Source organism: Petaurus breviceps, unplaced genomic scaffold, assembly GCF_028583685.1.
Source record: "Petaurus breviceps papuanus isolate PSGF00001 unplaced genomic scaffold, PetGlider_PUasm1.0 90895, whole genome shotgun sequence".
In the NCBI taxonomy this organism is placed as follows: Eukaryota; Metazoa; Chordata; class Mammalia; order Diprotodontia; family Petauridae; genus Petaurus; species Petaurus breviceps.
In genome coordinates, this window is record NW_027187372.1 from 36,285,373 (window position 1) to 36,303,175 (window position 17,803).

At 41.9% G+C, this 17,803-nt stretch overlaps 2 long non-coding RNA genes across 12 annotated transcripts in view; one reads left to right on the forward strand and one right to left on the reverse strand.

Moving 5' to 3' along the window:
- LOC138151250 (uncharacterized) overlaps nt 1-2,935 on the reverse strand; it is a 364,336-nt gene extending 361,401 nt beyond the window's left edge. For 8 of the 11 annotated variants that reach the window (XR_011165779.1, XR_011165780.1, XR_011165777.1 and 5 more), the window contains exon 1: nt 2,795-2,903. This is a non-coding gene — a long non-coding RNA (uncharacterized lncRNA). Of the gene's footprint in view, nt 1-2,794 lie in introns of all 11 variants that reach the window. The other 3 variants (XR_011165770.1, XR_011165775.1, XR_011165772.1) reach the window with 2 other exon arrangements.
- Nucleotides 2,936-13,261: 10,326 nt separating this feature from the next.
- On the forward strand, nt 13,262-17,538 carry LOC138151252 (uncharacterized). The gene is made up of 3 exons (XR_011165784.1): nt 13,262-13,647; nt 16,262-16,332; nt 17,375-17,538. It is a non-coding gene; the product is annotated as an uncharacterized lncRNA (long non-coding RNA).
- The last annotated feature ends 265 nt before the right edge of the window (nt 17,539-17,803 follow it).

Sequence of the window (17,803 nt, forward strand, 5' to 3'; positions counted from 1 at the left end):
TTGTGGGGTTTTCTTGTCAAAGATACTGGAGTGGTATGCCCTTTTCTCCAGCTCATTTTATAGATGAGGAAACTTAGGCAAACAGGATTAAGTGATTTGCCCAAGGTCACACAGCTAGCAAGTGTCTGAGTTTAGATTTGAACCCAGGAAGACTTTATCTTCCTGATTCCCAACCCCATGTTCTACCCACTGCACCACCTAGCTGCCCCTTGATGATCTGTTTTCAAATCCTGATGGTGATGCTTACTACTTGTATGGCCTAGGACAAGTCATGGAAACTCAATGGGTTTCAGTTTAATCAACTAAATAATGAAAAGATTGGAATAGATGACCTTCAAGGTCATTTCTGACTCTAAATCCATGATTTCATAGTTTTCAAAAACTTCTCTTCTTTCCTCAATGGAATCAATTCTATGTAAGTCTGCAGAATTTTATTCTTGGTCCAAGACAATTTCAAAGGACTCAAGATAAAAAAAAAAAGCTATCCACCTCCAGCAAAAGAACTAATGAATGCTGAGTGCAGATTGAAACATACTTTTCTCACTTTCATTATTTTTCTAGCTTTTTTTTTTTCCAACATGGCTATTACGGAAATATGTTTTGCATGACTTCACATGTATAATTGATATCATATTACTTGCCTGCTCAAAGGGTGGGGGAGGGACTACAAAAGGGGGGAAAGAATTCAGAATTAGACATTTTAAAAAGAATGTTAAAATAAATAAATAATTGGAGTTTTTTTAATAGAAAAAATATTCTTGAGACTTTCTTATCCCTTCTGGGCTGACTCATTCCATTGTAGAATTCCAAGTCAGGAAAATCTGCCTATCCTTTGTCTAATTCCTTTGAAATCTGTCCCTCTAAAACCTAACATGAACATCAGATGCTGCCCAACTTTCCTCTCTTCTCTATCAGAAACTCGAATATAAGGCAGTCATTTCCTTCTTTCTACTCCTGCAACCAGTTTCTCCTGAGTGGTTGGAACTGGGTTGAGGATAGAAGTTTCCCTCATTGGTTCCTTGACATTTTAAAGGATGAATTATCATTAATGAAGTAAAAAAGTTGTTAGATGCTCTGCTTTGGTCAAAGAGAAAGCTTGAGCACATGTCCAGGTAATTGAAAAACCCCATCACTACATATACAATTAAACGCCAAGAAAATCAGCCTATCACCAAGATGAAGAAACTTAGGCCCTGGGGACTGAAGCTACCTGCCCAAGAAAGAATCAGAATTTGAACCCAAGTGAAAAGAAGGAAGGTTTCTAGCACACTATATGGATTCTCTTGGGCAAATATATGAAAGAATATAGACAAAAGTCGCCCTAGATGGTGAATCAGTTATGGATGGGTTTCATTCTACATCACTGGAAGAAACATGAAAATCAATGAGACAACAGACGTATCTGAGTACTTATGTATGTATAATTATATATATATATATATATATATATATAATTTTTTATACTTATAATGTGGCATAATATAGCATATATAGATATATCATATATAGACACATATGTGTGTATGTATGTGTATGTATAAAATTTCCCTGTAAGCTCCTTGAGGGCAGAGACTAATTCATTTTTGTCTTTGTATCTCCAGCACAATATAACAATTATTATATTATGCACCAATAGCAAGTGTTGTAGACTAATTGATTGAGGTCAATACTATAGTTGATGCTGTGTTAGGCTTGAGATACTTCCCAAACTCCTCTTCTATCCCGTTTCTTTCAAGGTGATTTGTAGTATCATTTTCTAGGTGGAACAGTAGGATGGTTCAAATATGAGCTTAAACTCTCCCTCAGAAGCTTACTAGCTATGTTACCCTGGATAAGTAATTTAACTTCTTGTGGGCTGTTACCTTATGTGTAAAATGAGGTTGCTGGACTTGGTAGTCTCCAAAATTCAGCTCAAAGTTAATGATCCTATGAATCTATTTATTCCTTCCCTTATTTTAACCCAAATGCTTTCCCCTATGTTTCCCCATTCTGATTCTTAGATTCCCTAGTATAAGTATATATAGAGAATGCTACTCTACACCATTCCTACCTCTTCCATATTCTGTTCCTTTCCATAAAGGAACACCATTAGAGAGCCATATTCTAACTCTCATGAATATCACCTCTCCTACCCTTACAAGGTCTGCAATATCTTCCCAGTGGCCTAAAGAAGAATTTTTTTCTTTTTCTTTTCTAATTGGAAAGAGAACCCTAGGGACTATCCTCACCCAATATTGTTTTTCCCAGATCCCCTCCCCTTAAAAATTCTTTTCCCTCCCAACTTGCAAAAAGTCAAAATCCCTGAAGAGTTATTGTAGATATCTGAAGGTAGAATGTTTTCTCAACTTCTTTGTCTGATATCTACTAACATGAATTGCTTTGGCTTGTCCATGCTTCTCTGAAGGAATCTCCCTACCCTACCCAACAACAGAGGGAGAGAAAGAGAGAGAGAGAGAATGAGGGAAAGGGAGATGGAGAGGTAAAGGGAGATGGAGAGGGAGAGGGAGAGCGAGAAGGAGAAGGAGAGGGAGAGGAAGAGGTAAAGGGAGAGCTCTTAGTTTCAAAGCAACAACAAAGAAATGTCTGAAAACAACAATCCACCAAGAAGTCTAGAGCCTTATGTCCCTCGAAACTACACGGCATTGAGGCCAGTTTGAAAGGTTCAATTTCTGGTGCTTTATAGGCACCTATAAAACCATGAAATGGCTCAAGTTGCCCAGCTAAAGACAAAACAAGCAAGCAGCCTGGCTTTCAAGTACATAAAATGTCCCCCAAGGCACACTATTCTACTCACTCAACTCACTCTTCTCTCTTCATGTGGAGGGGAGGGGGAAAGCTATTAGGTCTTCCAAACTGAAGGGTTAGATTAGGAACAGGGAGGGGAAAGCTCAGAGAGAGCTATGCTAATGCAGCAGGTTCCAGCTTGCCTTCTTCCCTTTCCTTGGGCTCAAAAAAAAAAAAAGAAAAAAAAAGGATTTCTTCAAGGAAAAAGGGGCTCCCAGCCCCATGTCATGAGATGACTATCTATAAAATGTATTGTCTTATCCTGACAAGACAACGTAGCTATTGCCCGTTCTGAGAAAGGCTTCCTACCCAAAAAACAGGCCTTCCTGCCTGTCTGTTAACTGTCTCAGAACTGGAGGGTTAAGATTACACATCCATGATATTCTTGGTATCCAGTGGGGTGATGATTCCAGCCACCTTTGTCTGTTCCACATCATTCCTGGTTTCATAGCCAAGAAAACGGACTAGTTACCCAGACACTTCTCTTTAGTGAGAATCCATTGCCTTGGCTCTGAATGGTGAGCTTGGTGGCATGGAAAGGGTGGAAGCAAGTCTAAACACTTCCAGCTATAAGAAAGAAGACAGTGTCTTCCTAACCCCTATCACCACACTTGTCAGACACACATTATTCATCAATATTTAGGATTGACCCTAGAATTCCACCGTTTTTTAAGAATATGAACCACTCCTAAAATAAACATTTTGAAAATGACCCCCACTTATCGTTGTTGTTGTTTTTGTAACGTTTGCTCTCATTATCTCTTCTGCTATCCTAAAACTTCCTGGTCAATATTTTCTTGCTTCTTACTTGTGTGATCATGGACAGCTAAGTCATTTTCCAGCAGGAGGGCAAGGATTATCTCATGTTTTTGTGTTTGCATTCCCCAAACCTAGCATAGTGCCTGACACAAAGAACCATAAGATGGCAGATTTAGACCCAAATAGGACTTTAGAAGGTCATCAGATCTAACACTTTCATTTTACAGATAGGGAAACAGAGGCACAGAAAGCTTAAGAAAATTGTCCAAAGTCACACAGCTAGTAAGTCTCTGAGGCAGGATTTGAACCAAGGTTTTACTAACTGTAAGTCTAGTACCCTCTCTAGTATACCAAGTGATCTATGATTATTGAATTAAATTCCCCTGTGGGAGCCTCAGTTTCTTCATCTGTAAAATGAAGTGGCTAGACTAGGTAGCTTCTAATATCTCTTATATCATTATTTCCTATGAACCTATGATACCTTACGTGGAAATTACCTTCTCCCCCACCAAATCTCCTCTAATATCCTTGCCTGGCAATGCTATAAAAGGCACATGCAGAATCTCATTGAATCACAGGATTTGGAACTTTAGAGACATTGAAGTCCAACCCCCTCATTTAACAGATGAGGAAAGTGAGGTCCAGAGAGTTAAGAGACTTGTCCAAGGTCACACAGGTAATAAATAATAATCGGTATAATTTACATAATGCTTTAACTCTGCAAAGCACTTTACACATACTATCTCCTATGAGATATTATACCTATGAGATAGAAACTATTATGATCCCCATTTTACAGATGAGGAAACTGAGGCAGAAAGGTGAAGTAATTTTCCATGAACTACACAGCTAGCAGTGTCTGAGGCAAGATTTGATCTCAGATCTATCTTGTTTCCAATTCTAACATGCAATCCATTTTACCACTAAGCAACCAAAATGAAGAATTTGAGCCTGGATCCTCTGACTTCAAATCCAATGCTTTTTACACTGTACTACATTTCCTCTCTCATCCTTTATTCAGCTATAGCATTGAAAAGAATCTGGAGTGATTTTATCCCATCTAGAGGTCCTAAATATCATGGTGAGCCCCTAACTCCTCCCACTCAGGCTACAGACTCTCCATGACTCCAGTCCATGAAGGATTCAAGTCATTTTGTCTTTTATAGGTATGAGAGATACATAAAGCCCGCTATGCCCTGACCTATCTCAAGGGGCCAAATCTTCCTTTGTACTCTGTCTCTCCCCCATCTCACTCCCTGATCATTTCTGTTTCTATATATTGACTTAAAGTCTTTCCTCTAGAAGTCAAAACGTAGCCCTTCAAGTAAAGTTAATAAATCAATAAGCATTAGTTTAGTTATTTGCCAATTACTATTCTAGATCCTGATGATATACCTACAAGCAAAGAAAAAGATAGTCCCCACACTGATGGAGCTTACATTCTAAAGGAGGAAGAAAATGATATAAGGAAGTTAAAAACAAAGGGGTGGGAGGAAAGGGACCTTATCTCAGAATAGAGGAGCATTGCAAGAACTGGGCTGCAGGGATGGAGGGAGCACGGTGACAAAGCCCAGAGGATTACTTCTATCAGATAGGCCTAAAGATCAGTTAGTCAGTCAGTCACTAAGCATTTATTAAGTACCTACTGCATACCAGATCCTATGCTAAGTTCTGGAGTTAAAATGAAAAGCAAAAGGATGTCCCTACCTCAAGGAGCTTACAATCTAATGGTGGAGACAACATGCAAACGAATATGTAAATAAAATAAACTATATACAGGATAAATAGGAAACAACCAACTAAAAGGCATTACAACTAAGAGGGATTAGGAAAAACTTCCTGTAGACAGTGGGACTTAGGGGCAGCTATGTGACACAATGGAAAGAGTGCTGGGCCTGGAGTCAGGAAAACTCATCTTCCTGAGTTCCAATCCAGCCTCAGACACTTACTAGCTGTGTGACCTTGGGTAAGTCACTTAACCCTGTTTGCCTCAGGTTCCTCATCTGTAAAATGATCTGGAGAAGGAAAGGACAGACCGCCCCTGTATCTTTGCCAAGAAAACTCCATAATGGAATTTTTTTAAAAAGAGTTGGATACAACTGAAAAATGACTCAACACCACCACCAAAAGAAAGTGGTATTTTAGCTAGGACTCAAAGGAAGCAAGGAAAGCTAGGGAAGCACAGAGGCAGAGATGAGGAGGGAGAACAGTCCAGGCATGGGGGACAACCAGAAACATCCACCAGGATCCAAGAAATGAAGTTCCTTATTCATGGAATCGCAAAGTGGTCAGGGTCGCTGGATCAAAGAATATATAGTAGGGTATAAGGTGTAAAGCATAAGAAGACTGAAAAGGTAGGGAGGTTATGAAGAACTTTGGAAGCCAAACAGAGAATCTTGTATTTCTTCCTGGAAGTGATAGGGAGCCATGGAGTTTATTGAGTAGAGGGATAACAAGATCAGATCTGAGCTTTAGGAAAATCATTGGTGGCTAAATAGAGGATGGACTGGAATGGAGAGAGGCTTGGGACAGGCAGGCCCACTGGCAGGCTACTGTGATAGTCTAGACATAGAAGATGAGAGGGCCTGTACCAGGGTGGTAGCAGTATCAGAGAAAAGAAGGAAGCATATCTGAGAAACATTGCAAAGACGGAATTGGTGGTCTTAGATGTGAGATTGGATATGGAACGGGGAAGGATGAGAGAGAGTGATAGCTTGAGGATAACACAGAGGTTGCAATCCTGAGGGCCTTGGAGGGTGTTATTGCCCTAAACAGTAATAGGGAAGTTTGAAAAGGAAGAGGATTTAGGGGGAAAGATAATAAATTTTAAATGTCTACTGGACATCAATTTCTTTTTTTTTTTTTTGCTTTTTGGAGGGCAATTGGGGTTAAGTGACTTGCCCGAGGTTACATGGCTAGTTTTTGTGTTAAATGTCTGAGGCTGGACTCGAACTCGGGTCCCCCTGACTCCAGGACTGGTGCTCCACTCACTGTGCCACCCAGCCGACCCCTGGACATCAATTTCAAGATTTCAGAAAAGCACTTGGAGATGAGAATCTGGAGGTCAGCAGAGAGATTAGGGCTAGATAAACACAATTCAGAATCTTCAGGTTAGATATAATAATTAAATCCTCTAGACTGACAAGATCACCAAGTGAAGCAGTATAGAGATAGAAGAAAGAGGGCCCAGGACTGCAGTGCGAGGGGATGCTCAATGTTAGTGGGTATAACCTGGATGAAGATTCAGGGAGGGAGACTGAGTTAGGAGGGAAACCAAGACAGAATGGTGCCAGAAAACCTCACGAGAGTGCCCTGGAGAAGAGGGTGCTGGACAATGTCAGAGGCCCAAGAAGAGTGAGGATTGAGCAAAGGTCATCAGATATGACAATTAAGAGATGACTGGTGATTTTTGAGAACAGTTTCAGTTTAATGGTGAGGAAGGAAGCCAGATTATAGAGAATTAAGAGAGTGAAAGGAAGGGCAGTGGAGGAGCCTATTTTAAGCAACCTTCTCAAGGAGTTTAGACACAAGCAGTAGAAGAGATAGGGGATGATAGCAGGGAGGGAAGGGTCAAGTGAGGGGTTTGGGAGGATGAGGAAGACATGAACATGTTTGTGGGCAGTACAGAAGTATCCCAGAGACAGGAAGAAATTAAAGATAGGTGAGAGAGTGAAGGGCAATCTGCTGGAGAAAATGGGATAGAATGGGCTCATTGTACAGGTAGAAGGGTTTGCCTTGGCCATCCTGTTAACATATATGGGGAAACCAAGGTCCACAGGGTAGCGTGCTTTGGCTAGTGACCTAGCTAGGTCTAGAAGCCAAGTTTCATCACTCTTGCTCCATGTTCAGGAATTTCTCAGTAAAATGTTCATTTACTATTGGGAAGTTGTATGCCTCATCATTTTAGTGGAGAGTACTGGATTTGGAGTCAGAGAAATTGGATTCAAATCCCAACTTTATCATTTGCTACTCTTAGAGAAATGCAGACAGGGGAACAAGTACAGAATGCTGGAAAGCACACTCAATTTGGAATCAGTAGGCTTGGAATGGAATCCAGACTCTACAACTTACTAGCTATAAGAACTTGAGCAAGTCACGTAAGTTTTCTGGGCCTCAATTTCCTTGTCTATAAAATGAGGTAGTTGGATTTGATGATCTTTAAGTCTATCCCAATGCCAAATTTGTGATATCTGTGGCTCAATCCCATAGGGGAAGTCCAGAGCCCTGGAATTAACAGAGAAACCCCAGGATGAGCTGGGCAAAGTGAACTATTCCTCCCTGTCGAATTTTTTCAAATGTGGCCTTTTTGACTACATGACCCCTACACAGATGGTGGCTTTCTCCTGCTACCAGTGGTTTTTCTAACACTAAGACAGCCCTGTAGGGGAGCCTGAGGCTCCTAGCCTGTGCTGCCTGCAGCAAAACCAAGTTCAACTATTTATTCCTAGTCACCATGGCCAGCAAGAGAAAGAAAGCTAAGCCAGACCTTTAGATATGAATTTGGAGGAAAACATATTTGGGGTTTTTATGGGGTAGAAGCCAAAAGAGATGACCAGACAGATAATGAGATGTATTTTTTATTTATTTGGGGGTGCTCATTGGAATGGACTTGCTTTCCCCTTATCTAGTTTTTGGTTTTGTTGACATTCAAATTACCCATCTCAATGAACTTTTCAAGCTTCAGAAAGTGAGAGGTTTCTGGGAACAAATTGATGGCTCTCTGTCCATCTCCCCTACCCTTACCATTCCACGTCCATAAAGACTAGCCTTGTCCTGGCTGTGCTCATCAATGTCCAAGTGGTATTGAACTAAAAGAAACATGACTTTGGTAGGGAGTGCCAGGCCAAAGATGTCACTCCAAAGTATGGGGTTGGAGATTACAGTATAAAGAGTGTTGGACACCTGTTAGCAGAGCTCATAAAACAGAAGAAGCAGGGGCTATGGGTCAAGAGGAGCTGCTACCTAAATGTGAAAATGACCAGGTAGGAACATAAGCTGGAAACAGGTAACTCCTGTTTCATGAAATCATGCTTTGGTGGAGATTTGCCTGCCAATGCATGGGCTTTAAAGCTAAAAGGAGCCTTAGAAATCATGCAGCACAATTTAATAGTTACAGAAACTGAGGCCCAGAGAGGTATGCTCAAGAACACATAGGTAGTAACTCTTAGAGCTGGGATTCCATCCCTGGTCCTGAGACTCCAAATCCAATGTGATTTACATTGTCCCACACTGTTCCCTATTTTGGGGGGCAGCTAGGTGTCACAGTGGACAGAAAGCTAGGCCTGGAGTCAGGAAGACTTGGGTTCAAATCTGGCCTCAGACACTGACTAGCTGTGTGACTCTGGGCAAGTCACTTAACTGCTATTTGCCTCCGTTTTGTCATCTGTAAAATGAGGATAAAGATAGTCCCTACCTTCCAGGATTGTCACAGATAATATTTAATATAGTGCTTAGCACATAGTAGGAATTATATAAATATAATAATATAAAGGCTAACTATTATTAATACTACTCCAAAGTCTTCCAAATATTGTTATTTCTCAGCTTAGCACATAGAACATACATATAAAAACATACACACCTCATTACCATTATTATCACGATCCCCATCTCCTCTAAGGTAATCTCCCATTTACCCTGTATGTAGCTTGTAAGTACTTTGGTATTTGCATGCTGCCTCTTCTGTTAGAATGTAAGCTCCTTTGGGGGCAGCTAGGTGGTGCAGTGAGTAGAGCGCCAGTCCCGGAGTCAGGAGGACCTGAGTTCGGATCTGGCCTCAGACACTTAACACACACACATACACAAAAACTAGCTGTGTGACCTTGGGCAAGTTACTTAACCCCAACTGCCCTCCAAAAAAAAAAAGAATGTAAGCTCCTTGAAGGGAGGGATGGTGTTTTTGCTTTTCTCTGAGTCCCCAGCACTTAGCACAGTGCTTGGCACATCACAAGCATTTAAATGTTTGGGGTTTCTGCTGACTGTGAAATGCCTTCTAGACACTGAAAGTGAAAAGCTATCAGGAAGGGAGAGGCCCTGAGCTGTTACCGTCCAGCCTGGGTTTTCACAGTAAGGAGGTAGGACCCAGACATGGCTCTCAGGGCTCTGTTTTGTGGAAAAGGTTGTTGTTCATGCTTCATTTTGAAGAGGAGCAATGACTTGTTTTAAGGGTTAGACAGAAACCTTTAGTGAAGCTGTGGCTATGTTTTATGAAAACTAATGACAAGAAACAAAAGAAAAAAAGAAAGCATTTGTCCGTCATCCATTCATAAAGTTCTTTTGAGAGAAGTGCTTTGTAAAGAACTATACAAATATGAAACAGTGTTATTATTATTGCTGTTATTACTTCTAAGGATCATAAGCAACAAGTCCCACTAACTTCCAGGAAACCCTCAGGTACTTCACCTGGTATTATTTTTTTTTGCTAGTCATAAATAAATTTTTTTAAAGATGCAAAATAAATAAACCCAGTGATTTATAGCCAGCAATTTCTAAAAGTCTAGATAGATCTGAGTTTGCCCCTGCTGTACTTACTGGGCCAAGCCAGCAGACACACAGAAAAAATCTGACTCCTTTACCAAACAAATTTGGAGGTCAAAGAAGACATACCCTCAGGACCACACAAGTATTTGGCTCCTGGAGGGGATCTGGAGGAAGACTGTGGCTAACATTCTACTAAGAATCTAGCCTGGCCTGGTTAAGCTTCTCTTCCAGGCTGCTTTCCCTTGCTTCCTAGAGAAGGTGTTTGGTGGCCTAGCGGTGCCTCCTGATTAAACCTGCAGTTGTAAGACTGCTCAAAATGGTCATGGTACTATGTGGGCTTGGCTATGGCAGGTGTCACTGGTGGTTTTTTCTTATAAATTAGATCAAGTAAAGGAAAACCAGGACATTACAGAAGGAGACAGGTACAATGGGAAAATGTAGTGAATTTGAAGTCAGAGAACACAAGATCAAATCCTGACATTACTTTGGAAACCTTTGTTCCTTAGGTGACATTGGCAAGTTATTTTTACTTCTCTGGTTCTGTTTTCCTTCTCTGTAGAGTGAGGGCTGGGCAGCAAAGTGGCTCAGCGGACGGGGTACCGGGCCAGGAGTCAGAAAGACTCATCTTCCTGCCTTCAAATATGGCCTCAGACACTCACTAGTTGTGTGACCCTGGGCAAGTCATTTAACCCTGTCTGCCTCGGTTTCCTCATTTACAAAGTGAGGTGGAGGAGGAAATGACAAACCACTCCAATATCTTTGCTAAGAAAAGCCCAAATAGGGTCACAAAGAGTCGTACATGCCTGAAATGACTGAATAACCACAACAACACAGTGAGGGCTAGCCAACCTCTCAGGTCTCTTTCAGCTTTAAATCTCTGAACTTATGCTGTGTTGGACTAAGGCGGAGTCATTGACGCCTCCCTGATCTAGAAAGCATTCCATTAAAGTTCATCCTGCCTTGACCAGGAGTGATGGATGGGCTTGGTGATCTTTCTTGATGATGAATCTCTGAGAAACTATCATAAATACACTTAAGTGTTAAGAACTGAAAGCACTGGGGTGGCCAGGTGGCACAGTGAGTAAGAGCACTGGCCCCAGAGTCAGGAAACCTGGGATCTAATCCGGGCTCAGATACTTAGCACCCACCCAGAAACACCTGGCCGTGTAACCTTGAGCAAGTTACTTAACCCCAATTGCTTTAAAAAAAAAAAAAAAAGAACTGAAAGTACTGAGATAGACTAGTTATAGTACAGTCTTAGTAGAAAGACACACATAGTCCAAAGCTCAGGCTTGTTACTGGAAGAATCAGGATGGTTTTGACTCAGAAGACCTGGTTTTTCTTCCTGGTTCTGCTCCTGACAAGCCTGAGCTGTGCGTGTGTCTTCGGGTAAACAGCTAACAGTATAACAATCATAGAAGGTGTGGTTGGATCTGGGAGTCCTCAAGACTCTTTAGTTCCCAAAACCCCCACCCTTAGTCCACCTACATGTCAGTGAAGCCACCCTGCACTTCCCACCTCTCAAGACAACATGGTCATGTCCACATTAGCCACCCCTTCTGCCTGTCTCTGCTTTGATGAGGGTTATAGAGACTATAGGCAGCTAGGTGCTACAGTGGATAGAGTGCTGGACCTGGAGGCAGGGAAACTCACTTCTTGAGTTCAAATCTGGCCTGAGACACTTACTAGCTAGGTGACCCTGAGTAAGTCACTTAACCTTGTTTGCCTTGGTTTCCTCATCTATAAAATGAGCTGGAGAAGAAAATGGCAGATCTCTCCAATATCTCTGCCAAGAAAACCCCAGATGCGGTCACAAAGAGTTGGACATGACTCAACAACAACAACAACTGAGAGACACAAAGTTACTGACTCCTGCTGCTAATTAGCCTAGATTGGGACAAGGTCATTCTGACTTCTGAAACAGGTTATACTTGAACCGAGATTTTAGGGAAAATGTGGTTTGTTTGTTTGTTTTTTCCTGCAAAAGAACACAGCCCTCAAGAGAGCAAGGATTAGGGCCCCAAATCTCAAATTCTTTTGCACGGTGCTCATTCCCCAGAGGGAAAATAAAGAAGCTAGAAAGGAAAGAGATTTGATTTTATAAATTGCTCACCTACAAAGTTCTAAATATATGAAAGCATTTCCATACACACAAAGCACGGTGCCTGGTACCTAGTAACCCTTATGATGTTTGTTTTGTATGTTTTGTTTTGTTTTTCTTTTAGCCCATTGGTTTGTTGAAAGCAATCACCACTGCTACCAATAGCCAGGCTCCTCCAACACACCCATCCACCTTCCATTTCCTTCTCCTTTTCCCTCCTCCTAGAAGGGTATCAAATTCGAGAGCATGTTGCTGACATTTTGGATTCTAATGGCCACTTGCTTCTTTAGAACAGAAGGGGAATCCATGTCATTCCTAAAGAGAAGGTCATTAATACCCTCTCCCCATTGGGCTTTTCTGCTCTCCAGTAAATTAATCCTTCAGTTTGACTGAAACTCTGAAATAACTTAATTTATCTCATTGAAAGATTAGAGCCCAGCAGGACACTGCTGAAGACAGCCTGAATTCGGAACCAATTTCCCCTTTCAGAGATTCCGTTATATTTCTAGACTCAGATATGCCGCCAAATAGCATCTCACTAATCGTAATGGATTTGAAGTCAGAAGAGTTGGAATTGAATCTCAGGTCTTCTACCTACTGTATCACTTAATCTCTCCGGTCTCAGTTTCTTCATCTGTAAAGTGAAGGGTTTGGGCTATAAGTGATCTCAAAGGTCCCTTCCAGCTTTGAAAATTCTATGACTAAAGGGAGACAGAGGGGAGAGATCAGGGAAGGTGGGGGAGTGCAGGGACACACAACTCACACCAGGGGAGGCAGAGATGTCCCAGTAACTCACCTCCCCCCGAACCACATTCACAAGGCAGGTAGAGCTGATCTTTACCTTTCCCCTTTTCCCCACCTCCAGATCCCTCCCCCTCAAGATCCCTTTAGGAGGGGAAATGGATACCATCAGGGACTGGGGCACACAGGTAGCTTGTAGTGTCTCTAGGATTACAGAGAGCTTGTCTTTCAGTATAAGCTCTGATCACTTCAGGAGAACAATAGGAAGGTGAGGCTCCTAGGCAGGGATACCTCAACATTCATGGCCGCGAGGGGAGGGGGTTCAGAGGGGCAGGGCTTACAGATGAATTTCACTTTCGATTGGCTGGGACCAGCAGGTAACTTGAAGCTTCCTATACTGAAGCATAAATAAGAAGTGAAACTGAGGGGCCTGACTTAAAATGGGCTGAATTGTTCTTCATCTTTCTTACTTGTTTTTTTTTTAAACTCATTTCTCTTTTTTCCATTATTTTCTTTCACCTTCTGTTCTTTAAAGCTCATCAGAATCCCTTACTCTCACTGACTCTTCTCCCTCTTCGATCCCGCCCTCTCTACTCTTTTTGACTCAATCCCACCTTTCTCTACTCCTGACACTTTCTTTTCAGGAAAGACAAGGGGGGAAAAACCACAAAATGGTTCCAGCGAGAAGAGTAGAATCTCCATATCCAGGAGCCCTCCTCCCCCCACTTTGCTTGGGACAACTCCAGTCCAGACAAAAGGGCTGGCCCAGGACCTGTTATACAGTAAGTGTTTTCTCTTCTTTGCTGCTCAGAAAAATGCTCCAGGACAGATAAATACTCCCCTTTCTCATCTTTGCTACTCTGACATCCGTTTCCTGCACCACCCTGTCATTGTTCATGTATCTGTCCTCTGCTGTCTTCTTTAAAAATATTCTTATCCTAGACCTTTTACTTCGAACCAAGCTCAAGACTGGGACCCAAAATTTGAAAACACAGGTGAGTGTGAGCCTCTGGGATTCTTTGGGGACTCTTTTCTAAAGCATAGTGAGGGGGGTGGGTAGAGCAATGGGACAAAGTGGGTGTGGTCATTGGTCCAGAGGACAATAATGATCTAATGGAAACCTGGGTGGTAAGAAGCCTGAGGCATAAGAGAGTACTCCCTGGGAGCAAACTAGCCACTATCTCTAAGGCTGAAATTTCTTAATACCAAATTTTAATTTCAAACAAAAGATCTAGCATGTTAAAGGTTTTTGGTTTTTTGTTGTTGGTTTTTTTTTTTTTAATGTGGTAAGTGAATAGAGCACTAACCTGGAACTCAGAAAGACTTGAATCAGAAAGTCTTGCCTCTGACACTTACTAGCTATTTCATTCTGGGCAAGTCACTTAACCTCTTAGCCTCAGTTTCCTTATCAGTAAAAAGGAAATAATAACCCAAAGCTCCTAGGGAGAGGTTATGAGAACCAGCTGAGATACTATAATGAAAAGGCGAGGGTTTTGTAAATCTTCAAGCACTATATTTGTATTACTCTGGATTCTAGGGACCTTGAGTTTTCACTGATAATGGGAAGTCAAACATTAGAACTGATGAAGTATCTTGAGAATCACTGTCCCTATTGTTAACATTATTATTGCTGTCCCTACTGTGCCAGGCAGATATGATATTTACTTAATAAAGGGAATGGTAGATTTGGCCTTAATGGAGAAAGGGACTATGGGAGGAGATTCTAGACCACTGTTCTATATATGAGGACACCATCCCTACCAGGCCCTTAGAATGAGCCTTCCCCATAGTTTTTATGATTTGATCCCTGGCCCCGTCGACCATTCACTGGGTCAAAAACTAACCTAAAATGAGGTGGGTGATGGGACCCAGGGTATAGAATGTGGGGCCTAAGAACCAGCCAACTGCTTAGTTCTAGCCCTGTATTGAACTAGGACTGAAAGGGATATGGCTTCTTGAGGTGTTGTCGGGGGTGTGACAGATTGGGGCCTCCATACCTCTTATGGACTAGAGCTGAGATTCCATGACTTGGGGTTAGGTTTGTGGGGAGCAGAAGGAAGGCCTTGTTTTAGATGGGTACATACTTGAGAAGGCTAAGTATCAAAGAGACAAATGTGTATATTTCAGATATAGAACAGATATGGGATTCAAGTCTCCTGGGATTGATGAATCAGAGAAGGATGATGAGAGGTACACCAGAAGGCCCCCAAAATGATCTGTAACAACAGAGATCAAACCTTTCCCTTAACACAATTTAGCACCGTTTTGACTTCTTACTCTCTCTACCCACCAACCCTCCAGATTATGACAAGCTTCTGATCAGGAATAAGATTTAGAGGTAGAAGGAAACTTAGAGGACATCGAGTCCCCATTTCACAGATGAAAAAACTGAGGGACAGAGAGAAGTGACTTGCCTGAGAATCACACAGCTAGTGAAGTATCTGAGGTGGGATTTACACCTAGGCCTATTTTGCTCCAAGTCCCATGCCTTATTCACTACATCACACTGCCAAGTTTCATCTTTTTTCTTCTCTGGACCCATCTCTGGAATGGGAGTGAGGTATAAATAAAAGGGATCAAAAGCAAAAGAGAAGAAAATCAAGGATTCTGAATAACCCACAAACTGCATGATTTTCCTGTTGGATAATTAAGCATTGAAAATTTAGAGTAAGTCTTTGTACTGTCTCTTTTCTGCTAAACATGAGCTCAAAAGTCCAAGCCAGGTGGAGGAGAAGGGCAGAGAACATAGGGTGCAGGGAAAATTGTGACAATGTTAAGAGACTGTATCTCAGCGTCAGGTCAGAACATGCCCCAGGAAGAAAGTATTTCAAATAACAAGGTAGAATTGCCCAGACTCATTCCCATCTGCACGTTGATGCTAAGACCATACTTTTATGGGACTTAACATAGAGCCAAGAACATGCCTGAACAGAGTAGAGGGAGAGGCAGGAATATACTTAGACAGCAATAGGTTGATTGGTGGGTGATTTCTTTCAAAGAAAAAAAAATTTAAGTGTTCCCAGGAAGTTAGATCTCTCTATCCTCTAGCTCAAAAAAAAAAAATTTCCTAAAGCTTACAGAGAGAAAATCCCATGTAATTTATCCTTCTCTTGTTCCCATTAGCCAATCCTCACCCAATCAAAAGGAGCTACACTTAAGATAAACAAAGATGCAGTTTGCTGGGAGGTGGGAAAAGGCAGTTTCAAGGGAGACCTAGGAAACAGAATGCGGTGGGAGAGATACACCCAATTTGGGGCTAGTTTTCCTGGTTAACCCTGAAATTGTGATATCAGAAGTTCCCACCCTGCTTTTAGCCTCCCATCAAGTTCGGGAATAACTGTTCCAGAAATCCATGGACTATTAAGAGATCTTTCACTACTTTTCTATTCATTTCAGAATAGGACTGAGCCTTCCAAATTCTACTCATGCCTCCTCTTCTTTTGTTTACTACATTTTGGAGGGAAGAGGTAACAGTCCCTACTCCCCACCCCCTCTCCCCCCTTTCTCTCTCTTTCTCCCTTCCTCCCTTCCTCCTTCCCTTCCTCTTTTCCTCTCTCTCTTTCTCCCCTCCCCCCCAATTTGTCAATGGTATCCTGAAGTTTTCTAAAACAATTTTAGGACATCTGTCTCCCAAACCAAAGCTCCATATTTGGGCATGAACTTCAGGATAAGACTGTAAGACACAGAGAGAAAGAGGGTGAAGATGTACTGACATCCCCATCTAGGTCAGCATCGAGAATCTTCTTTGGAGCCAGGAGGGACTGGTCAAAAATTTCCCTTGCTTTCTGTGACTGGCTCAGCCTGTCTTTGGGGGCAATGCTAAGTAGGGTACCTAACCATCCCAAGGCTACTTTTCCTATGGAGAGTACCCAGAGGAACTGAGGGTTGAGATCCTTAACACAGCCCAGTTATTTGATAGCCCCTTGACCAGAGGCAACCCTGTCCATGTATAGTGAGGTTGGCATTTGGCTATAGATGCTCTGAAGATGAGAGCTCAGACTGATCCATGAGTTTCTCTTGTCCTTCATTCCACCGGAGTCTGTCTCATATCTAATCAGATTTCAGTGGGGTGAAGCATAAGAGGCGTGGAGTTGACTCAGCACCAGCAGCCACCTCAAAATTAGCTCTGACATAGGAGAAGAAACAAGAACGTTTGGAACTAAAATTAGCCTGCAAGGAGGACTGGGGTGGGCCAAGGCGATACACACGTTGGACCAGGCACCATGAACGGGAATAGCTCCCCCAGATCTCTACCCCTTTTAAAAGTTAACATCTTAGGAATGTGTATTTGTCTGCAACCAGGAGAGAATTAAAAGTTTGCCCAAGACCAGCTGCCATAAATTTTACAGATCTCTGTGACCATTCTCTTACACATTAGGTTTGGGAATCCCTCTGCTTTCTTAGCCTTCTCCCTTGAAATGAATGTGGAGAACCTGGTTCGGGGGGTGGGGGGGGGGAGGATGGAGGGAGGAGATGGGAAATGGACCAGTCTCTCACTCTGTCCCCAAGCTGTTGGCGAATCCATCTATTTGTAATCAACAAGGAAAAAACACTCTGCTTCATTCAGATTCCTACGAGATGTATGGAATGATGGAATGGAAGAAAAACACCAACAAATTACATTAAGACTTTTAAAACCCATTTATATTATAATAAAATGAATGTAAATAAGATTTAAGTTGAGACAGTTTTCAGATATTCCAGGCTCCGTGTAAGATAGATCTTGTAAGGTACTAGCGTAAATCCGGTAAAGGTTAATGTGCTTAAATGTATTTGACACATAAAAATGTCAGATCCAGCATTAATCATTCACCAGTTTTAATTGCCTTTATAGGGCTCCTCTTAAGACATACGCTCAAAACACCAGGCTTGGTGCAAGCCTGAAAGGAAAAAAACAACAAATAATAATACACTTTCTGTCAGAACATATGATTTGCT